Below are 24,667 nucleotides of genomic sequence, written 5' to 3'. Positions count from 1 at the left end.
GGGGCATTTCCCTGTCCTTCTCGTGACTGTTACACGGTTTTGGGCCCCATCCGGTGGTCCTTTTTCCTAGCTTAAGTGTGGAAAAAGTGTCTCTTTCCAACTTAGTTTTCAAATCGGGAGTCCCGTGCTAGTTCCGTGAGTTTTCAGAACTCGCGTTGGTCACTCCCGAGGTGTTTGAGGTGTTCCCGGCCCTTCTTGCGTCTGTTACATGATTTTGGCCTCCTGATGGCCTACTTCCAGGCTTAAGTGTTAGAAAAGTGTATTTTCTGACCTAGTTTTCAAATCGGGAGTCCCATGCCTCTTCGTTAAGTTTTCACAACTCAGATTGGTCCCTGCTGAGATGTTCGAGATGTTCCCCGGGCCTTCTCGTGACTATTACACGATTTTGGCCTGCCGAGGCCTATTCTCAAGCTTAAGTTTTCAAATTGTACCTTTTCTGACCTAGTTTTCAAACCGGAAGTCGCTAGTTTTATAAGTTTTCACAACTTACATTGGTTTCTCCCGAGGTGTTGGAGGTGTTCCACGGGCCTTCTCGGGATGTTACAGGATTTTGGGGGGCCCCCGATGGCCTATTTTCAAACTTAAGTGTTTAGAAAGTGCATTTTTTGACTTAGTTTTCAAACCGGGGTTCCCATGCGAGTTCCGTAACTTTCCACAACTCGCATTAGTCCCTCCTAGGTGTTTAAAGCGGTGTTCCCCGGACCTTCTGTTGACTGTCACACGATTTTGGCCCCCCGATGGACTATTTTCAAGCTTAGGTGTGAGAAAAGTGCCGTTTCGAACTAAGGCCTCGTTTGGGGACTGACTGTTTTAGTCAAAAAGTTAAAAAGTCAACTAAAACTAGTCACATCACCTCTCTACTTTTCTGCACATCTTTTCGTAAGAAGCCAAAAAAGTTACTAAAATAGCCTATTCCCAAACGAGGCCCAAGTTTTCAAACTGGGAGTCCCGTGCTAGTTCCGTAAGTTTTCACAACTTACATTGGTCCCTCCCCGGGTGTTCGACGTGTTCCCCGGGCCTACTCGTGACTGTTACACGATTTTGGCCACCGACGGCTTATTTTCGTGCTTAAGTGTGAAAAAAGTGCATTTTTTGATTTTGTTCTCAAACCGAGAGTCCCGTGTTAGTTCCGTAAGTCTCCGCAACTTGTCTTGGACCCTCCCGAGGTGTTTGGGGCATTTCCCGGTCCTTCTCGTCACTGTTACACGGTTTTGGCACCCTGGTGTTCCTATTTCCAAGCTTAAGTGTGGAAAAAGTGTCTCTTTCTAACTTAGTTTTCAAATCGGGAGTCCTATGCTGGTTCCGTAAGTTTTCACAACTCGCTTTGGTCACTCCCAAGGTGTTTAAGGTGTTCCCGGCCCTTCTTGTGACTGTTACATGATTTTGGCCCCCCGATGGCCTACTTCCAAGTTTAAGTTTTAGAAAAGTGAATTTTCTGACCTAGTTTTCAAATCGGGAGTCTCGTGCCTGTTCGTTAAGTTTTGACAACTCAAATTGGTCCCTCCTGAGATGTTCGTGGTGTTCCCCGGGCCTTCTCGTGACTGTTACACGATTTCGGCCTGCCGAGGCCTATTCTCAAGCTTAAGTTTGAAAATAGTACCTTTTCCCACATCGTTTTCAAACCAGAAGTCCCGCGCTAGTTCCGTAAGTTTTCACAACTTACATTGGTTTCTCCTGAGGTGTTGGAGGTGTTTCACGGGCCTTCTCGCGATTGTTACAGGATTTTGGGGGGGCCCCGTGGCTTATTTTCGAACTTAAGTGTTTAGGAAGTGCATTTTTTGACTTAGCTTTCAAACCGGGGGTCCTTTGCAAGTTCCGTAAGTTTTCACAACTCGATTTGGTCCCTCCCTAGGTGTTTAAAGCGGTGTTCCCCGGACTTTCTCTTGACTGTCACACGATTTTGGCCCCCTGATGGACTATTTGAGCTTAGGTGCAAGAAAAGTGCCATTTTGGACTTAGTTTTCTAACCGGGAGTCCCGTGCTAGTTCTGTAAGTTTTCACAACTTGCATTGGTCCCTCCCGGGGTGTTCGACGTGTTTCCCGGGCCTTCTCGTGAATGTTACACGGTTTTGGCCCCGAACAGCTTATTTTCGAGCTTAAGTGTGAAAAAAGTGCATTTTTTTATTTAGTTTTCAAACCGAAAGTCCCGTGCTAGTTCCGTATGTCTCCGCAACTTCCCTTGGACCCTCCAGAGGTGTTTGGGGCATTTCCCGGTCCTTCTTGTGACTGTTACACAGTTTTGCCCCCCCGGTGGTCCTATTTCCAAGCGTATGTGTGAAAAAAGTGACTCTTTCCAACTTAGTTTTCAAATCGGGAGTCCCGTGCATGTTCGTTAAGTTTTCACAACTCAAAATGGTCCCTCCTAAGATGTTCGAGGTGTTCCCCGGGCCTTCTCGTGATTGTTACACAATTTCGGCCCGCTGAGGCCTATTCTCAAGCTTAAGTGTGAAAATAGTACCTTTTCCCATCTCGTTTTCATACCGGCAGTCCCGCGCTAGTTCCGTAAGTTTCCACAACTTACATTGGTTTCTCCCGAGGTGTTGGAGGTGTTCCACGGGCCTTCTCGGGACTGTTATAGGATTTTGGGGGGTCCCCGATGGCCTATTTTCAAACTTAAGTGTTTAGGAACTGCATTTTTTGACTTAGTTTTCAAATCGGGAGTCCCATGTGAGTTCCGTAAGTTTCCTCACCTCACGTTGGTCCCTCCCTAGGTGTTTAAAGCAGTGTTCCCCGGACCTTCTCTTGACTGTCACACGATTTTAGCCCCCCGATGGACTATTTTGAAACTTAGGTGCGAGAAAAGTGTCGTTTCGGACTTTAGTTTTCAAACCGGGAGTCCTGTGCTAGTTCCGTAAGTTTTCACAACTTACATTGGTCCCTCCCGGGGTGTTTGACGTGTTCCGCGGGCCTTCTCGTGACTGTTTCACGATTTTGGCCCCCGTCGGCTTATTTTCGAGCTTAAGTGTGAAAAAAGTACATTTTTTGATTTAGTTCTCAAACCGAAAGTCCCGTGCTAGTTCCGTAAGTCTCTGGAACTTACCTTGGACCCTCCCGAGGTGTTTGGGGCATTTTTCGGTCCTTCTTGTGACTGTTACACGGTTTTGGACCCCCCCTTGGTGGTCCTTTTTCCAAGCTTAAGTGTGGAAAAAGTGTCTCTTTCCAACTTAGTTTTCAAACCGGGAGTCCCGTGCTAGTTCCGTAAGTTTTCACAACTCGCGTTGGTCACTCCCGAGGTGTTCCCGACCCTTCTTGCGACTATTACATGATTTTGGCCCCCTGATGGCCTACTTCCAGGCTTAAGTGTTAGAAAAGTGTATTTTCCGACCTAGTTTTCAAATCGGGAGTCCCGTTGCTCTTCGTTAAGTTTTCACAACTCAGATTGGTCCCTGCTGAGATGTTCGAGGTGTTCCCAGGGCCTTCTCGTGACTATTACATGATTTCGGCCCGTCGAGGCCTATTCTCAAGCTTAAGCTTTAAAATTGTACCTTTTCTGACCTAGTTTTCAAACCGGAAGTCTCGCGCTAGTTCCTTCCTAAGTTTTCACAACTTATATTGGTTTCTCCTAAGGTGTTGGAGGTGTTCCACGGGCCTTCTTGGGATGTTACAGGATTTTGGGGGGCCCTCGATGGCCTATTTTAAAACTTAAGTGTTTAGGAAGTGCATTTTTTGACTTAGTTTTCAAATCGGGGGTCCCATGCGAGTTCCGTAACTTTCCACAACTCGCGTTGGTCCCTCCTTAGGTGTTTAAAGCGGTGTTCCCCGGACCTTCTCTTGATTGTCACACGATTTTGGCCCCCCGATGGACTATTTTCAAGCTTAGGTGTGAGAAAAGTGCCGTTTCGGACTAAGTTTTCAAATCGGGAGTCCCGTGCTAGTTCCGTAAGTTTTCACAACTTACATTGGTCCCTCCCTGGGTGCTCGACGTATTCTCCGGGCCTACTCGTGACTGTTACACGATTTCGGCCCCCGACGACTTATTTTCGTGCTTAAGTGTGAAAAAAGTGCATTTTTTGATTTAGTTCTCAAACCGAGAGTCCCGTGCTAGTTCCGTAAGTCTCCGCAACTTGCCTTGGACCCTCCCGAGGTGTTTGGGGCATTTCCCGGTCCTTCTCGTCACTGTTACACGGATTTGGCCACCTCGGTGTTCCTATTTCCAATCTTAAGTGTGGAAAAAGTATCTCTTTCTAACTTAGTTTTCAAACCGGGAGCCCCGTGCTAGTTCTGTAAGTTTTCACAACTCGCATTGGTCACTCCCGAGGTGTTTAAAGTGTTCCCGGCCCTTCTTGTGACTGTTACATGATGTTGGCCTACTTCCAAGCTTAACTATTTGAAAAGTGTATTTTCCGACCTAGTTTTCAAATTGGGAGTCTCGTGCCTGTTCGTTAAGTTTTCACAACTCAAATTGGTCCCTCCTGAGATGTTCGAGGTGTTCCCCCGGCCTTCTCGTGACTGTTAGACGATTTCAGCCCGCCGAGGACTATTCTCTAACTTAAGTGTGAAAATAGTACATTTTCCGACCTAATTTTCAAACCCTAAGTCCCGCGCTAGTTCCATAAGTTTCCCCAACTTACATTGGTTTCTCCCGAGGTGTTGGAGGTGTTCCACGGGCCTTCTTGGGACTGTTACGGGATTTTTGGGGGCCCCCGATGGCCTATTTTCAAACTTAAGTGTTTAGGAAATGCATTTTTTGACTTAGTTTTCAAACCGGGATTCCCATGCGAGTTCCATAAGTTTCCACAAGTTGCGTTGGTCCCTCCCTAGGTGTTTGCGGTGTTCCCCGGACCTTCTGTTGACTGTCACACGATTTTGGCCCCCGATGGACTATTTCAAGCTTAGGTGCGAGAAAAGTGCCGCTTCGGACTTAGTTTTCAAACCAGGAGTCCCGTGCTAGTTCCGTAAATTTTCACAACTTACATTGGTCTCTCCCGGGGTGTTTGACGTGTTCCGCGGGCCTTCTCGCGACTGTTACACGATTTTGGCCCCCGACGACTTATTTTCGAGCTTAAGTGTGAAAAAAGTGCATTTTTTGATTTAGTTCTCAAACCGAGAGTCCCGTGCTAGTTCCGTAAGTCTCCGCAACTTACCTTGGACCCTCCCGAGGTGTTTGGGGCATTTCCCGGTCCTTCTCGTGATTGCTACACGGTTTTGGCACCCCCGGTGGTCCTATTTCCAAGCTTAAGTGTGGAAAAAGTGTCTCTTTCCAAGTTAGTTTTCAAACCGGGAGTCCCGTTCTAGTTCCGTAAGTTTTCACGACTCACGTTGGTCACTTCCGAGGTGTTTGATGTGTTCCCGGCCTTTCTTGCGACTGTTACATGATGTTGGCCCCCCTATGGCCTACTTCCAAGCTTAAGTGTTATAAAAGTTCATTTTCCGACCTAGTTTTCAAATTTGAGTTGTGAAAACTTAACGAACAGGCACGGGACTCCCTATTTGAAAACTAGGTCGGAAAATACACTTTTCTAACGCTTAAGCTTGGAAGTAGGCAATCGGGAGGCCAAAATCATGTAACAGTCTAAAGAAGGGCCGGGAACACTTCAAACACCTCGGGAGTGACCAACGCGAGTGGTGAAAACTTACGGAACTAGCACGGGACTCCCGGTTTGAAAACTAAGTTGGAAAGAGACACTTTTTTCACACTTAAGGTTGGAAATAGGACAACCGGGGGTGCCAAAACCGTGTAACAGTCACGAGAAGAACCGGGAAATGCCCCAAACACCTCGGGACGGTCCAAGGTAAGTTGTGAAGACTTACAGAACTAGCACGGGACTCTCGGTTTGAGAACTAAATAAAAAAGTACACTTTTTTCACACTTAAGCTCGAAAATAAGCCATCGGTGGCCAAAATCGTGTAACAGTCACGAGAAGGCCCGAGGAACACGTCAAACACCCCGGGAGGGACCAATGTAAGTTGTTAAAACTTACGGAATTAGCACGGAACTCCCGGTTTGAAAACTAAGTCTGAAACGACACTTTTCTCGCACCTAAGCTTGAAAATAGTCCATCCGGGGGCCAAAATCATGTGACAGTCAAGAGAAGGTCCAGAAGGTCCAGGGAACACCGCTTTAAACACCTAGGGAGGGACCAACGCGAGTTGTGGAAATTTACGGAACTCGCATGGGACTCCCGGTTTGAAAACTAAGTAAAAAAATGCATTTCCTAAACACTTAAGTTTGAAAATAGGCCATCGGGGGCCCCCCAAAATCCAATAACAGTCCCGAGAAGGCCCGTGGAACACGGCCAACACTTCGGGAGAAACCAATGTAAGTTGTGGAAACTTACGGAACTAGCGCGGGACTTCGGGTTTGAAAACTAGGTCGGAAAAGGTACTATTTTCACACTTAAGTTTTAGAATAGTCCTCGACAGGCCGAAATCGTGTAACAGTCACGAGAAGGCCCGGGGAACATCTCGAACATCTCAGGAGGGACCAATTTGAGTTGTGAAAACTTAACGAACAGGCACGGGACTCCTGATTTGAAAACTAGGTCGAAAATACACTTTTTTAACACTTAAGCTTGGAAGTAGGCCATCGGGGGGCCAAAATCATGTAACAGTCGCAAGAAGGGCCAGGAACACCTCAAACACCTCGGGAGTGACCAACGCGAGTTGTGAAAACTTACGGAACTAGCACGGGACCCCCGGTTTGAAAACTAAGTTGGAGAGAGACACTTTTTCGACACTTAAGCTTGAACCGTGTAACAGTCACGAGAAGGGCCGGGAAATGCCCCAAACACCTTGGGAGGGTCCAAGGTAAGTTGCGGAGAGTTACGGAACTAGCATGGCACTCTCGGTTTGAGAACTAAATCAAAAAATGCACTTTTTTCACACTTAAGCTTGAAAATAAGCCGCCGGGGGCCAAAATCGTGTAACAGTCACGAGAAGGCCCGGGGAACACGTCAAACACCCCGGGAGGGACCAATGTAAGTTGTGAAAACTTACGGAACTAGCACGGGACTCCCGGTTTGAAAACTTAGTCAAAAAATGTACTTCCTAAACACTTAAGTTTGAAAATAGGCCATCGGGGGCCCCCCAAAATCCTGTAACAGTCTCGAGAAAGCCCATGGAACCCTTCCAACACCTCGGGAGAAACCAATGTAAGTTGTGGAAACTTACGGAATTGACGCGGGACTTCTGGTTTGAAAACTAGGTCGGAAAAGGTACTATTTTCACACTTAAGCTTGAGAATAGTCCTCGGCGGGCCAAAATCGTGTAACTGTGACGAGAAGGCCTGGAGAACACCTCGAATATCTCAGCAGGGACCAATCTGAGTTGTGAAAACTTAACGAACAAGCACGGGACTCCCGATTTGAAAACTAGGTCAGAAAATACACTTTTCTAACACTTAAGCTTGGAAGTAGGCCATCGGGGGGCCAAAATCATGTAACAATCGCAAGAAGGGCCGGGAACACATCAAACACGTCAGAAGTGACCAACGCGAGTTGTGAAAACTTACGGAACTAGCACGGGACTCCCGGTTTGAAAACTAAGTTGGAAAGAGACATTTTTTCCACACTTAAGCTTTGAAATAGGACAACCGGAGGGGCAAAAACCGTGCAACAGTCACGAGAAAGACTGGGAAATGCCCCAAACACCTCGGGAGGGTCCAAGGTAAGTTGCGAAGACTTACGGAACTAGTACGGGACTCTCGGTTTGAGAACTTAATGAAAAAATGCACTTTTTTCACACTTAAGCTCGACAATAAGCCGTTGGGGCCCAAAATCGTGTAACAGTTACGAGAAGGCCCGGGGAACACGTCGAACACCCTGGGAGGGACCGATGTAAGTTGTGAAAACTTACGGAACTAGCACGGGACTCCCGGTTTACGCCAATAAATTTCATCTAGGCTATTTGAAATGGACAAATCCAATTCATTTTTCATTTATTACACTTGACGTCCCACTGGGCGTGCTAAAAATTGTTGGCTTATTTTTCCTACGAAGGAAAATGTTATAAATGTGAGCGTGCCAAATTTAAGCCAATTGTCAAGCGATTGCGTTGACGGTTCTTTTGCCTCAATGAAGACGACTTCAAAATTGTCAAGTGTAGAGAAAAGATAAAGTAAAAGAAGAAAGAGGGACGGAGAAAGACGATTGGGTGAACAATCAAAGTAATAATTACTTACCTCTACTCCTAATGCTGCGAAAAGGAAGTGCATAAAATGCTTCGAAAAGAAAATGCTGAAAATAAATGAAATCTATATTAAACTACTCCTAAGATATGGAAAATGACAAGAAAAATAGAAATCAATTGTCTTTGATTTGAATTCTGGGTCCTTTACAATGTAGCCATGAATGGCTATTTATAGACAAATATTTGTAGGAAAAAACTTCCAGCAATAACTACCCAATAACCACCTAAAACTACCCACTCTTCCATCTTCATTCCCATAATGCCACATAACTCTCCATGCCTTCATAACTTCTCATAACCTCCAAATGAGTAGGAGAATGCCACATGTCCTGCAATTATATAAATAATAAATAATAATAAAAATTGCAGATTTATGGTGCTAACAACAATCTACTAGTCTTAAAGTTGCAATGTTTCAGAGGTATTTTCTCTTGCTCACTGTTCTTCATGTTTCTGTTTGGTTGTAGAGAAAACATGGGTTTTGAATTTTTGAGTGCTTTAAGACCCATATCAGTACCCAAATGATCAACATTTCCATTTTGGACAGTTGCTGTTTTGAGTGAGTGTGTTTGTATCTCCATGTTTGTTGTATATCCATTTTCTGAAACCAAAAACAACAGAAAATATTTCAATAGAGTTTTACTCTCTTGTACTCTCTTCTGTTTTCTAACTTTTTTTGGAAACCAAAAGAAGGGAGGGTCAAGTGGATACCAATGCCTGTTTGTTTGTTTTAGTTCCAAGTAGAGTTCAATTTATGCCAGTGGAGTTACAAGTTTGATTTTTAATATGCATATATATGACTTCTTCTTTTTTTATTAATTAATTTCAAGACTTTATGGTTTGCTATTACTGCAGAGCAGAGGTGCAGGGAGTTATTTCTGGAAGGATTGGATGAACAGAACACCCAATCAAATACCTAAAATACTCTACTACTTAAAATTATTTGAGCCTCTGGTTTGGTATTGTCAGCCAGTTAAAGGTGGGATTTGGGCAACAGTGACAGATAGTGCTTTTGGTGCTTATACACCATGTGGCATTGACTCTGTTGTGGTTTGTATATCTCATTTGGTTCTTCTGGGCCTGTGCTTCTACCGAACCAGAGGTACCAACTCAGATCAAAATACTACAATTATGTGTTGGGTCTCTTGGCTGGTTATTGTGCTGCTGAGCCTTTGTTTAGACTGGTTATGGGCATTTCATTGTTTAATTTGGAAGGACAGACAGGTCTTGCTCCCTTCGAGGTTCGTTGTTTACTATCATGCAGTTTCTATTTACAATTTTCTTTCGATTCTAGCATTCCTTTACTTTGAATAATATGCGATCTGGATTTTATAGTTACTTTTCTTGTCTTTTAAATGCATCTAACTAGTTAAATGTGTAATCTTGGCTCCTATGTGTTTCAACATGCAAGCTTATGAGGCATCCATAAATGTGCAGCTAATTGACAGCCAAAGTTAGACATTTGCCTAAGACGAGAGTAATTTTTTAGTATGAAAATATCTGCCATGGAAGAGCATTCATGTGTATTTGGTTCTAAAAGCAAATAAAGCTGAACTTGGGCTTTAAAGTGAAGTAAGTCCTAGTGAATACAGTTCTTCTAGGAAAAAAATCTTTTTCTCCATGTAAATCTTGTTCATGATTTACAATGTTACTTCCTTCAATTTTTTTTCCGCGCTTACAATTCAAAACATTACAACGCCAAGTAAGATTCAGTTAGCCATCCTCATGGACATTTACATTTACATTTGAGACATAGTTTGCATTCTCAAGATGATTTTACATGGCTGATGCAATGCCTAGCTCCAAATGGGGGTTTGTGGGAGGAAGGGTCAGGGAATCTTGATTCTGAAGTATCAAAATTTGTGGTGGCTGAGTTTATCTGCATTAATCTTAAGCATTCAAGAAACAAGAACATAGTATTGTGAAGATATGATATGATAGCTTGGTTTAAATCTTTAGAGACGAGAGAGTCACTAAATAGCATTTTGGTCTTGCATTTACCTCAATTAAAGGGCACTCCATTACTGGCTTTTCTTCTATCACGATCTTCTAAACGTGATTAGGTATTGCCCCCCAATGGCATTGCATATAGATTGCATGTTCTTCCCAGTTATGTACTGTACATCTCATGCATCTATCTTTTATAAAAATTCCATACTCTTCTTTTGTGCAAAAAGATGTTTTTAGGGATTAAAGGATTGGATGGAATGCTTCATTTCACATATAAACTGAAGTTGAGGCTCATAAGGATTTAGGAGTGTGATGCTATTGCTGAAGGAGAGTTATTATGATTAGAATGAGAGGGACAATTTAAAGACATTGGTTGTTAGATATCTAAATTTATTTTGCGATAACTTTATATCGATGATCCTTTTTTTATGCTTCTCTTTTTCCCTTATATGGGATCTTGGCTGTTACTGATTGACATTTGCCTTTGGTCATTGTGGTGCCTTAGTTTCTAATTTCTGCTATTTTGGTAAAGAGAGACTAAAGCTGATCTATAATGTCTTGGCAACCATGAATAAGCTGAACATTTTTCTTTTTCTTTTTTTCCTTCTGTTTTCAAATTTTCTGTGCTCAATTTCAAAATGACAAACTGACTGTAGAAATTATTCTTAGATCAGATGATCACTTCATTCTCACACTTACCAAAGAGACAAAAAGAGTAAAAGTAAAAGTCACAACTTTGAAATAAGACACACTTTATTATTATTATTATTATTATTGTTGTTGTTGTTGTTGTTGTTGTTGTTGTTGTTGTTTTTAAGGACTGCTTGGCCCAACAGTAAAGCTTGTCATTAGTACCCCCTATATGAAGCACGTGTACTTAAAAAAAATGCCATACCTGTACCACATCACATTGGATACACGAGACGAAACATGTTTCTTTTTCTTTGTTTTTTTTTTGGCTTCTTGAGTGTTCAACTTGGGTATGTAATGGTTCCAACTACAATCATTTTTTTGAAGTATATGAGTACCAAAATAGGGTGTTCTTTTATTTAGAGATGAAGTTTGCTTGATAGGACTTCCTTTACTGCTTAGCATGCTTTTAAAATTAAGTTTTGGTTTGTAGGTTTTCTAATGTAATGACATCAAAATTTGGTTTGCACTTTGCTTTTGGCATTAAAAGGTGTCGTGAGTTTGAGTCATCGAAATAGTTTAGAAATGGGAGTAAGGCTGTGGACGTCTTACCCTTCCCACCTTGTTGTAGCAAGAGTCTCATGCACTAGGTCGCCTTTTTTATTGTTGTTATTAATATCATTTATTTTATTTATTTTCTCATTAATGAATTGCAATGTTAGTTGGAATGTCTATCCCAGTTTTTATTTATTTATTTATTTATTTATTTTATATTTAATGGCATGTAGATTATAAATTGTTTAGGCGATGTGATGGTTTAATGCAACTTTATTTGTAAAATAATGTCTTATCTCTTACAGATGGTTTCATTGATCATTGTGGCTCTTGCTTGGTGCTCCATGTTGGTTATACTTGGAATAGAAACTGGAATCTACATCAGAGAGTTCCGGTGGTATGTTCGGTTTGGAGCTGCATATGGGGGATGCTCAATGCTCAATCTCATTCTACACAGGGTCAGTATACTTTTAATAAATTTGTAATCCTTTGTTGTTGGTACCTATGTATTGTGCTTGAAATTCATTTACTGATTGAAAAACTACTCCTAGATTGCTCACTTGTTGTATTTTGTGCATTTCCAAAACTTATTTCCATTTCCCTTAAGTTTTCAAACTCTTTCCTTCCCCAAGTTGATCAAAATGTCAGATCAGAAACAAAATCAATCCTTGTGCTTTGGCATATAAAATTAAAGAACTATTTGGTTAGGATGCATGTGGCTTTGGTGTGGAATTCCTCTTTTGTAACTTTCAGTGGCTTATGCATACTCATAATTGTATTTATTTGTGCAGATCTGTGCTGCATATGTACCTCATCACACTTTTCATTCAGGTTTGTTGCTTTTGTATCTATGTTGATCCTTCTAGGCTCATGGGATTCATTATTTCTTGCTGACACAAACTGGCCAATACTTGTTAGACACTAAAATTTAAATCCAGAAGGCTGATGCCAAATCAGGATGACTGCATTGTATGGAAGCATAACATTTTTCAAACCAAAATGGTTTTGATTTTAAAGTTTCTGGTTTTATTTTTAAGTCACTCTAAAGAAAATCTCTCTGATATTGGTATGCAATTTTTGTTCTAGTGCAGGTTCTCTTTGGAGTGTTTCTTTTTGTTTACATTCCTCAATTGGATCCTTATCCGGGGTACGTCCCAATACGGAATGACCCTCTTATCGACACCGAAGTATGAAGCACTTCTTGGAGGAGAGCATGTTTGTCCAGAGAGGGATGCCAGCATATTTTCCAGTAAGTAGTAAATATTATATAGTGTTTTTTCCAAGAATACCAAAGTGTTGAAAATGGCCTAGTTCTTGTTCTATAATAAAGAAATCTTACCAGTATGATTTTTTTTTGACAGAGAATGGACTTCAATTAGAAAATTAGTAGATGCTATCCATGTGTGTCTTGGAGGGTTAGTGTCTTACAATTTGATATGTTTAGAGATACACATAGCCAATACATATCTTACCATCTTATGCTAAATGTATCTTATGGGTACTTCTATTTACACCACAAATTTAATTCCTTCCACCCCTCATTTCCTTTTTGTTTTTTTAATTACAATTCTCTCCTTATGTAACATTACCAAAAACTCAATCCTACAAGTCATTGACCCTAATTTCTCAAACACCGCCTCAACTGCCTTTGTCGCACGCAACTGCACCAGCGCCACACACTCTTCCGCACTCGCCATCCCTCTTATGAACCACTACAACCCCCCCCCCCCCCCCCCCAACCCTACGAACCACCACTGCAACCATGCGACCGTCATGAACCACTGCCACTCCTCTCCCAATGCTTGTGAAACCACAACAATCCCTCCCCCATAACCATCAGCCTACCTTGTGGACCACTCCTTCCCTCTCGCCCTCCCTAACGAACCTGTTTGGTGGCTCCATAGTGAACCACTCCACCTTGTTTAGTGGTCACTCTCCGAACAAACACATTCTGTTCGGCATCAAAAAAATCAAACAAACACCATTCGTTCTGCTTCAATTTGCTAGATTCGAACATTGGGAATTTGTTCGGCACTATGAAGCTACATAGAGACAATTGGTTCAGCTCTGGTAGTCCGCTCCGCTGACAACATCTTATTAAAAAACAACGCCCAATTAATACACATTAATGTGTGTTTGGGAGGGAAAAGATTGAGTATACACCTAACCTTTGGCATAATGCACAAAGTAATGGCCCTAAGACTTGAACCCATAACCTCAAGGTTATTAGGCCGATGACATCTTATTCTTCTTTGAAAACCTTAGATCCTCTTCTCCTCCTTTCTAAAAACCCTAGATCTGAGTTTAGGGAGGTGTGTGGGGCTATGAGGTTGGGGGTCAGTGCGGTGGAGATGGCTGCGACACAGTGGCCACTAGGGTGAGCATGGCAATGATGTGGTGGTTGTCGGGCTTGGGAGTGTTGCAAGGGGTAGAGGCTGCAGTTGGTAGTCGCTGGGGGTGGAGAAAGGTTGTGGGGGGGAAAGGTTGTGGTGGAGGAGGGCTGCGAAGTTGTGTCTGCGGTGGTCTGAGACAGTAGCTACAATGGTCAAAGATCATGATCGGAGGTGGGCGTGTGAGTTGGGGTTTGGAAAGGTGCGGGAGGTTTAAAGAGATATGAAAGGTCAGTGATGATGGTTTGTTTAAATTATGAGATGTATAAAGAGATAAAGTGAAGATTTTTGAATTTTTTATGGGGTGTAAATGGAAAAAGGGTATAAGGAGATAAAGTTGTCATGTAAATAGAGCTACCTATATCTTGTGATACATGATGCAATATACCATACACAATACATTATGTAATACATCGTAGATACATTACATGAATGTTTAAATTTTCTTTAATTTTCTTTAACATTTAAACAAAAAAATAGCTGAACTTATTTTTTGAAAATTAATATTATTTTAGAAAGATTCTGTTAGATTTGCATAAGAGAAAGACGAGAATAAAATAAATGAGAAAAAAAGAGAATGGTTGAGTTTATTAACACTTTTTTTTTGGGTGGATAAGTCATAAAATAAAAGACAAAAAACTTACACCACGACAAGGGGCATACCCCAGGCCCTAACCAAGCACTATACAAGAACCAAAAGAAAACAGAACCTAAGCCAATCCAGAAATTACCCAGAAAGACTAACACCGAACCATTATCAAACTAGACAAATTAACAAAAAGCAGAAACTAAAATAAAGCAGACATACAAAATAGGAAGGAACCAAAGTGTGTTCATGTGCCGCATGACGAGTTTATTAACACACATTGATAATATTTGGGTTCTCCCCTCTTACACATATTTATTAAAAAAGACTAAATGAACGAAGGACGTAACTATCCTTAGACACTAATACTTATCACTCCCTCTTAAGTTGGTGCAAAGATATCTCTCATGCCCAACTTGTAGCAAATGGGGTGAAAAACCTTACTACTAAGACTCTTAGTAAATACATCAGCCAATTGGTGTTCAAATTTCACAAAAGGCATACATATTAAACCCTTATTCAATTTTTCCTTGATGAAATGTCTGTCGATCTCAATATGCTTTGTTCTGTCATGCTGAACAGGATTGTGAGCAATACTAATGGCAGCTTTGTTGTCATAATACAGTGCCAAGGGTTCACTGCAAACAAACCCTACATCACTCAACAAGGATTGAAGCCACATTAGTTCACATGTACCATGCGCCGTAGTCCTGTATTCTGGCTCTGCTCTAGATCTGGACACTACATCTTGCTTTTTACTACGCCATGTCACTAAGGGCTGGTTTGGCATAGACTATATAATCCATCTTTTTATCTTTTTATCTTTTTTTCATCACATCACCTCTCTACTTTTCTGCACATCTTTTCGTAAAAAGACAAAAAGTATACTTTTTAGAACATCCCAAACCAACCCTAAATTTCCCTCCACAAATGCACAGTAATCTGGAGGTAGATAGCCTATCATCTATAGAACTAGCCCAATCTGTATCTGTGAATGCCTCTAATCTCAAGTTACTATGATTGGAGAATAAAATCCCTTTTCCAGGAGCAGATTTAAGATATCTCAAAATGCAATACATTGCATCCAAATGAGGTGCATGAGGATCATGCATAAATTGATTGTGAGATAGATATACAAGCCTTCCTATCACGACCCGAACCCACCCCTAGAGGTTTGGATCATAACCGGCCAGTAATCATGAGATTACCTACGGCCTCAGAGTGAAATCAAATCATATTTAATTATATGGGGCCAGAAGTGGCAGTAGAATTATAAAATTTGTCCAATGAGCTTGTGCATAAACGGCATGAACAAAAACTTCTTATACATTAATAACTCACACCCATACATATATAGAGATCTCACATGTCTATGATCATTCATACATCATTATCAAACAAAACCAAAACTTATATACAAACATGGTAAAACATGACCAACAAAAGAAGATAAAAGATCAAAAACAAAGATTAAAACAAAAGCCTCATGTGTGAGGTGTTCCATGGCTAACTCCACAAAAATTAGAGTAAACTTCACAGATTCACTAGGGCTGGACATCCCGCTGCTCACGTACATACATATATATGACAGAGTGAGTGAAAGCCCAGTGAATAACATCAGAGTAAAGAGGTTATATGAATGAGTTCTAATACTTAAATAAAATCATTCACATATTAAATTCGTATCATAGCAGAACGACCTTGGGTTCAATACATGACAGAACGACCTCGGATCCAACATAAACAGAGATATAGAACAGAACATATCATACTTGTCGAAACGACCTTGGGTACAACGACCTTGGGTCTAATCAATTATCTGTATAATGACCATTGGGTTAACACATAACAGATATTCAGAAAAATCAAATAATCGGAACGACTTTAGGTCCTTCTTTTTCAGATATTCAGAACGACCTTTGGCCCATTTCAATTGTACAGAACCTTAGGTCCATCATATGCTTTCATGCCTGTCAATCACATTTACAAATCTTTTATGAATTAGACAGATAGAAGGCTCATTCATAGCACAAAATCTTACTACGTTGGTATCATTTAGAAAATAAGATATATAAAAATATCTTTACTAAGATAGTACTCACAAGAATTTGGTTCTGACACGTCCTCGTAGATGAACCTACAATTCTCATAAGCACATACACACATTGAATCATATTATCGAAGCGATCATTAACTTATTCAATTCTTCTAAGTCTCGTTCTAACTCGTTAATTCATTTAGGATGTTCAATACATGCCTAAGGCAGAAAGGGATGAGAATGGAATTATGAAGAGAGTATAACTTTTCAAAATATGCTGAAACAGGGCACTTTGCTCGAGCGCAACATTGGTCGCTCGAGCGGACCACATGGGCTGCAGAAGTACTGGATGGTTCGAATCTAGGCTCGATGATCACTCAAGCCAAAGTGCAAAATAAAAGGCGGTCGCTCGAGCCAACTGTAAATGTTTGCAAAACTATTAGATGCATGAGATGAACGCTTGAGTGACAACTTGTTCGCTTGAGCGATGCAGTCGAATTCTGGAATTTCCAAAACACAGTTTGAATTTCAACACACAAGTTCAATGCCAAAAACCTTTGCATGACATGTTCTAAAACACATGAACTCCTTCAAAAACATGAATACAAAACCCACTTCTAACCTTATGTTCAAAATTTCACGAATTCACCATGCAAGGCTCAATTGACTTCAAATTCTTTTCCAAAACTTCAAAACATGAAATTGAGTTCCAAACAACATAATTCATGGATGCATGTAGAATTCAATTTCTAAACTTAACATAGGTAATAAAACTCATGATCAAAATGATGATTCTACACTCTTCTATGCATGCATGTATGAATTAGCTTCAAATTCATCATTGTTAGCTCATTTCTTGTATTTTAGTTCATTATCTTCTTAATTACACATATTGATGACTTCAATTCATAAATTAAGGATTAATCACATACCTAGAGTCTTCAATTGTACCAATTCTAGCAAAATCTTGCACTCCTCTTCACAAACCTTCAATTCTCCAAGTTTTCTTGCTTCTCTCTCTCTAACTTGCTCTCACTCGCTCTCTAGAATGTAATTTCAGAATTTTTGAGTGTAAAAATGAGCTTAATAACCTTCTCAACATATATATATTTATATAGACTTAATTAACTTAGACTAATTAAGCATGCTTAAGGTTAATTAATCCCACTCAATTTTAATTAATTTAATCTGAATGAAATTTTCATCAAACTTCCCAGTAGGCTCTAAAAGCTATGCCATTCACATTAAACTAATCAGTTTTGGTTTCTAATGCCATTAACGCCTTCAATTTCAGGTTATAACAGAAATCATAACAGATATTCCTATGGCTAACAGATATGAATCTAACAATCATTTTAAACAATAATTAGCATTCAATTTCACACTAAACACATAAGCACATTCAAAATTAAAGGATTAAAAGCATAATAAGTGATGGGGTTGTCACACTTCCCACAAGTTTGTGGTACCTTTACTTCTCCACAAGATCACTAACACTACTACAAAGATAGTGATTAGCCTCCATTGGCGAATCAGTAGGTCTACAGCCTAACATGCCAGTTTCCCTAAGAAGGTCTGGGATATACTTCCTTTGAGAAATAAAGATGCCTTTGTCAAATCTGGAAATTTCAATCCCAAGAACGTACCTCAACAAACCAAGGTATCTCAAATTCCTTAGCCAACAGCATCTTAAGATGTGTCACTTCCTTTTCATCATTGCCTGTCACAACTATGTCATCCACATATACTATAAGCATAGTTGCCTTATTTGCATTGCATTCGACAAACATTGTGTGGTCTGCATTGCTTTGCTTATACCCAAATCTCAACATAGCCTTCAAGAATCTGTCAAACCAAGCTCGAGGAGACTGTTTCAAACCATATAAAGCCTTTTTCAACCTACAAACTTTCCCAACTGTAGACTGAGATGAGAATCCTGGTGGTACATCCATATAAGCCTCCTTTAAATCATCATGGAGAAATGAATTCTCCACATCTAACTGTTGTAAAGGCCATCCCAAATTAGCCGCACATGAGAGAATAGCTCGAATGGAGTTCATCTTTGCTACATGAGCAAAGGTTTCTTGATAATCAATGCCATATGTCTGAGTAAATCCCTTGGCCACTAGTCGTGCTTTGTACCGTTCAATTGTTCCATCTGTTTTCTACTTAATGGTGAACATCCACTTACACCCTACAGGCTTTTTTCCACTAGGAAGAAGAACCAACTCCCGAGTGTTAGTCTTGCTTAGAGCTTACATCTTTTCTACCATAGCTACTTTCCACTTAGGATCATTGATAGTTTCTTTCCAACCTTGGGGTATACACATAAAAGACAGAGACGAGACAAAAGCACGATATGTAGAGGAAAATGAATCATATGACACAAATTTAGAAATGGGGTGTTGAGTACAAGCCCTAACCCCCTTTCTAAGAGCAGTAGGAAGACTCAAATCATTAATAGACTGAGGTGCATTATTTGTAGAATCAGTCGAAACAGGATCTGGAACCGACATGAGGGACGATGATTGGTCTGGTGGCACAAGAGAAGTTTGTTCTTTCAAACGCCAAGAATAAGTTTTAAGATCAACCTTGTCCAAACGACCATCAATGTCAGGCTCCACATCAAGACTATTAGGCTCTCCCTCACCACAAATAACAACCCGCTTACTAGGAAGAAAAAATGATAACTCATGCTGATATGCCATCTCCTCATCCGCAATCTCATCCATAACACTCTCCCCATGAGGAGATTGCAGAGGAGAAGTAAAGGACTCAGATTCACGGAAAGTGACATCCATACTAACAAAAAAAAAAATAAAAAATCCTCTATGGTTGAAATTTGATGGGTTTTCACCCTCGAATTTTATTTTAATTTTTTTGATGATTGTTTGAGGGTTTTTCCAATTTTTGTTTATTTTTTGGAAAAACTGATTGATTTTTCGGAAGTCCTTGTTGGGGCTATTTTTTTTCCCAAATTTTTCCTTCCCCCCTCTCTACCTTGGGAGCAAAGGGTTGGGAGTCTTTTTGATGATTTGGCAAGGCTCAGCTTTATTTCTGTCGATTTTTCTCAGTTTTAGCAAGATTTCTCTCAATTTTTGACAGTTTCTACTTCTCCAACCCATGTTTCGGCTCTGTTTTTCTCTAGAGGTAACCTATTGTTCCTAAGTTAAGTTTATGGATTTGCCTCTGTTTGTTTTTTGCTGGTTCCTAGGCTGGTGTTTGTTTTTTTGTTGTGGGACTTAATTTTCAATGGTTGAGGGTGAGACTAAGGATACAGTTAGTGATGAGGGTGCGCTGTCATGTTATTACTCTTAACAATAGTCCCTCTCTTTAAATCAGTCCCGTCAAACTGGATGGTTCCAACTATCTGATTTGGTCACGCTCCTGTAGTCTTGCTATTGTTGCTCGCCATTTGACTGGCTACATTATTTGGTCTCTTCCCTTACCAGATGGTGATGACTCCTTGCGTACTCAATGGATTTCTAAGAATGCTCCAATACCATGTTATATTCGCATAAGAGAAAGAAAATAATGAAAGGAAGAAGAAAAAGAGAGAACGGCTGAGTTTATTAGCACACTGATAATATTAGGGTTCTCCCCTCTTACACATTTATAATAAAAGACTAAAGGAACAAAGGACATATGTTAGAATTTACCATCACCTACCACACACTTACCATCACCTACTCACACACTCACCTACTACACTCACCTACTCCTCACCTACCACCACCTAACCTACATCTATATAATCAATCCATTGTAACAGAACAAATCAATCAATTTCAATCAATAATATACATCAGTTTATTTTACATGGTATCAGAGCAGGTTTAGAACCTGGTATTTTCGCTTCCCCGGCGGGCGGCAATCTCACCTTAGCCGCCCGCCGGACCTCAACCTAGTCCGCTAAGATTTTTTTTTTTTTTTTTTTTACACATACCTCGCCAGAGCAAAACCTCCATACCTCGGCGGCGTCAGCTCATCTTCATCTTCCTCTTCCTCAGCCACTGCGGCGGCGCAACCCCCGGAGGCCGTAGCCGTCGAGTCGGACTTCGTCGTCATCCTCGCCGTCTCACAGCATCAATGAGTTTCCTTGCTGTATTAGGTGGAACACTAGAACCATCTCCCAATTCTTCAATCTCTTCTTCTGTCTTTGGTACAAAGAAAGGATCTTCAGCAAGTGCTTCCCAATGACTAAGAACAAGTGGAGCACTTGAAGCCCCAGAAGTCCATCTCCTCAGCTCATCTGCAAATCCAAAGCTCTCAGCAACAGGCACATAGGCATGCACAGTGAATAATGGAGACCCTTCCTGCATTTCTTCCTTCAAAACTCGAGCCCTCCTCCGAGCAAGCACTGCATACATAGGACCCAAATATTCAGTCGGCGTGTTCAACTCACAACAATACATGGCTTCCACAAGCCGGGGTTTCTTCTGAAGCACAGCGGCCCTACAGGGCCGCCGATTTCTTCCTCCGGTTCCGAACCTCCGATTCTGTATCTCATCGATGCTCTTCTCTGTCCTCACTTCCAACCATTCCTTCTCGCAATTGAACCGGAACGGTGCTCCTGCTTGTCGAATGCAGGTGTCGGCGACTTCAGCAGCTCAGGTTGTGGCCCAGTCGTCTAGTACTGCCACTTCCGCCGTTCCTACCATCGTCGATGTCAATTTGGGCGACCGGAGCTACCCGATCTACATCGGATCTGGACTACTTGATCAGCCTCATCTTCTTCAACAGCATGTTCATGGCAAGAGAGTCCTTGTGGTCACTAACACCACACTTGCACCAATCTACTTGGATCAAGTTGTTAGTGCTTTAACACATGGGAACCCAAATGTTTCTGTTGAGAGTGTTATTTTACCCGATGGATACTGATACATTGAACACATAGCCAAGAAAGATTCCCATACCCAACACACCACAGACTCTCTCTCTCAGCACAACGAAGAGTTTTTCAGACTCTCTCTCAGCACAACGAAGTTTTTTTTTTTTTCAGAGGTTTTTCGCAGCTTTTCTCTGCCTCAGCCTCAGCATCAACCTTGGTTAAATAGCCAAGGCAGCCACGCGCATCGCGCGCCTCTTGCCACCAGCCGACAACCAGGCACGCAAGCCAAGGCGCCCACGTGCCTCGCCATCATGTCCGGCACACCTTTTGATGAATTGGGCACGCCTTTTGATGGCACGCCTTTTGAAAGATTGGGCACACCTTTTGAGGGTGCGACTTTTTAAGGGGTCCGACAAGACTCTATAAACTGTCCCGACATTTGATACCAGTTAGCTTTTTCAAGGGTCCGACAAGACTCTGTAAACTGTCCCGACATTGATTCCGGTTAGTTTCTACAAGGGTCCGACAAGACTCTGTAAACTGTCCCGACATTGATTCCGGTTAGTTTCTACAAGGGTCCGACAAGACTCTGTAACGACAAGACTCTATAAACTGTCCCGACATTGATTCCGGTTAGCTCCCTTATGGGTCCGACAAGACTCTGTAAACTGTCCCGACATTGATTCCGGTTAGCTCCCTTATGGGTCCGACAAGACTCTGTAAACTGTCCCGACATTGTCTGCTACAACGGTCCGACATGACCCCGTAAACTGTCTTTTACAACGGTCCGACATGACCCCATAAACTGTCTTCTACATCGGTCTGACACCGCCATCCAGTGTCCTCTACACCGTTATGACACCACCATACAGTGTCTTCTACAACGTTATGACACCACCATACAGTGTCCTCTACAACGTTATGACACCCCCATACAGTGTCCTCTACCACGTTATGACACCACATTTCAGTGTCTTCACCAACGGTCTGACACGACCATACAGTGTCTCCTATCTTTTTTTATTTTTATGTATTTTCTTGTTTTGTTCCTCTCTTCAACCTCAAGTTGGTTAGTTTCTATCCTCCTTGAGTTTGCGGGGGGCTGTTAGAATTTACCATCACCTACCACACACTTACCATCACCTACCACACACTCACCTACTACACTCACCTACTCCTCACTTACCACCACCTAACCTACATCTATATAATCAATCCATTGTAACAGAACAAATCAATCAATTTCAATCAATAATATACATCAGTTTATTTTACAACATAACTATCCTTAGACACTAATACTTAACAAATTCTTTTACCTTGTTAAAGTAAAGAATATCGTTAAGATGATAAGTGTACTTTTTCTTTTGTTTCGTCCAATATTTTGTAGAAATATCTACTTGTTTAGTGTTAAGTATCTTATGCTATTGATTAATGGCCAGTTACATTGATTAAGCATCTCTACTATGGATATTTGAGAACATAAAATTTGTAATTTAGAAATTGAAACCTCAATGTTATTTTAAGACTACGAAAAACAAATTATACAATTATTACGAATGAGAAAAATTTTGATGGTAAGTTTGATTTGATGATAGCTTTTGTTATACTTACCTTCCTTCTGATAATCAAGTTAGATGAATCTATGAATGATTGAGCTGCATACCACTAATGTGATGCATTGGTATATGGTAGGGATTTGTTTCGGGTGGATGACCCCACTCATGCTGCAAGGCTATAAAAGACCTATCACTGAGAATGATGTCTGGAAGCTAGACACATGGGATGAGACTGAGACATTGATTAAAAAGTTTGCATTGTGTTGATTCTCTTAATTACACCTCTGCATACTTAATTGGATCATTGTTCTATGGTATGTAATAATTTTTGACTTTTGTAGGTTCCATATTTGTTGGGCTGAAGAATCTCAAAGGCCTAAACCCTGGCTTTTGCGTGCCTTAAATAATAGCCTTGGAGGAAGGTATTGTTTAAACAAAAACCATTCAGAATGATCTACATTTTTCTATTTTAATGAAACCATTAACCTTCCAAGCAATTATTATTTTCTAATATGAACATCCATGTGTTGTACCAACATATAGAAGCATTTTTATCTCATTCCTTCCATTCTAATTTTTTTTCTACAGGTTTTGGTTTGGAGGCCTTTTCAATGTAATGACATTATTCTCCCTACTTTTCTTTAAGAATTTCATTTGTTTAGAACTCTTCATATCCTTATATATGGCAAGTTGCTTGCTCTAAGCATTTGATCTCTTTAGAAATATTGTTGTTTAGTGTTACAAAACTGTGTTACCTGGAAGATGCTCTTGTAATATACAAGCTGGAGTGTGGCCTGTCATATATGTATTTGGCTTCAAATGTCATTCAATCTTAGGAGGCCTAGATGCAACTTTACCACGTACATATCCTAGACCATGATTGTCACTAGCACTAGGACTCTTGCCAACACTCAACATTGGTTTAGTTCTTCTGTATCACTAGTTAGCATCCTAGTAGTGACATTGCATTACTCAACTCCTTCTCTAAAGAAGACATGCTGCACTTTCTCTAAGGAAGTTATACTTGACTTGGCTTTGTTAGATCACCAATTCTTCTAAAAGCTTAAGCTATTAAAAAATGGACCGAACAATGTATATCAAACTATCCAATATCCTCCTTCACGTGCAATCCCATCTTGCGTGTTGAGAGACAAATAGAGAACCAAATAGAAAGCGAAGCAGGCAACTAAACATAAAAGAAGAAACCAAATGGGAACCAAATACCAAATGCTAAGAGAGAGACTTGAACACAAGATCTCTCTCAACCTGAGCTCTAATACTATGTTAGATCACTACTAATCCCAAAATCTTAGTTGACATACATTGTTGGGACCATTTTCTAACAAGTTAAGCTTTTGGGACAATTGGTGACTTAATATGGTATTCAAGCTCAAGTTGGGGGAGGTCTTGGATTCAAATTTGTCCATTTGCATTTGCTTCCCATTTGCATTATACTTCTCTATATGTATGTATGTTTGCATCTCCACATGCAAAATAGAGTTACATGTGAGGGAGGATGTTGAATAGTTTGACATACATTGTTGGGCCCATTTCCTAACAAGTTAAACTTTTGGGACAATTGGTGACTTAACAAGCTTGGCTACAAGACTCCAATCTTTCATTCATATCGTTTTTTAAGGAAATTATCCTTTTGGAAAAATGTCTTATTTGAGCTTGGAGTTGTTCTGTAGTGGCTTCTTTATCCTTCAAAGAAGACACAAAGGTATCTCTCTTTTTTTAAGGTTTTGAACTTGATCACCAAGTCCAACCTATTCTTTTTTGTCACACCCCGATTTTGAAAAATTAATTAGGTGAAAACTAATTAACCTAAGCATGAGGTTTTTAAGTGAAAACTCCCTGTATTACTTAGCTCATTATCATTTTCCTTAGCCAATTCTAAATTAATTCTCAAAATTAGGTTTGTCTCATAAAATGTGCCTAAAGGCCTTTGGTTGAATAATATTGCAAGATGTGCCTGTTATCCTTTTCTTAAACTTAAGT

General features: G+C 40.7%; 1 pseudogene across 1 annotated transcript in view; it reads left to right on the top strand.

Moving 5' to 3' along the window:
• The window catches only part of LOC145789350 (ABC transporter C family member 1-like), a 132,600-nt pseudogene that overhangs the window by 35,947 nt on the left and 71,986 nt on the right, over positions 1–24,667 (top strand). Inside the window, exons 3-9 of the transcript XR_014337009.1 lie at positions 8,988–9,368; positions 11,568–11,720; positions 12,054–12,093; positions 12,349–12,511; positions 22,803–22,917; positions 23,008–23,088; positions 23,255–23,279. The product of XR_014337009.1 is annotated as an ABC transporter C family member 1-like (transcript). The remainder of the gene's footprint in view (positions 1–8,987; positions 9,369–11,567; positions 11,721–12,053; positions 12,094–12,348; positions 12,512–22,802; positions 22,918–23,007; positions 23,089–23,254; positions 23,280–24,667) is intronic.

Source organism: Camellia sinensis, chromosome 1, assembly GCF_055761805.1.
Source record: "Camellia sinensis isolate YWXY chromosome 1, ASM5576180v1, whole genome shotgun sequence".
Lineage (NCBI taxonomy): Eukaryota > Viridiplantae > Streptophyta > Magnoliopsida > Ericales > Theaceae > Camellia > Camellia sinensis.
This window is presented reverse-complemented; position numbering and strand designations above follow the sequence as displayed.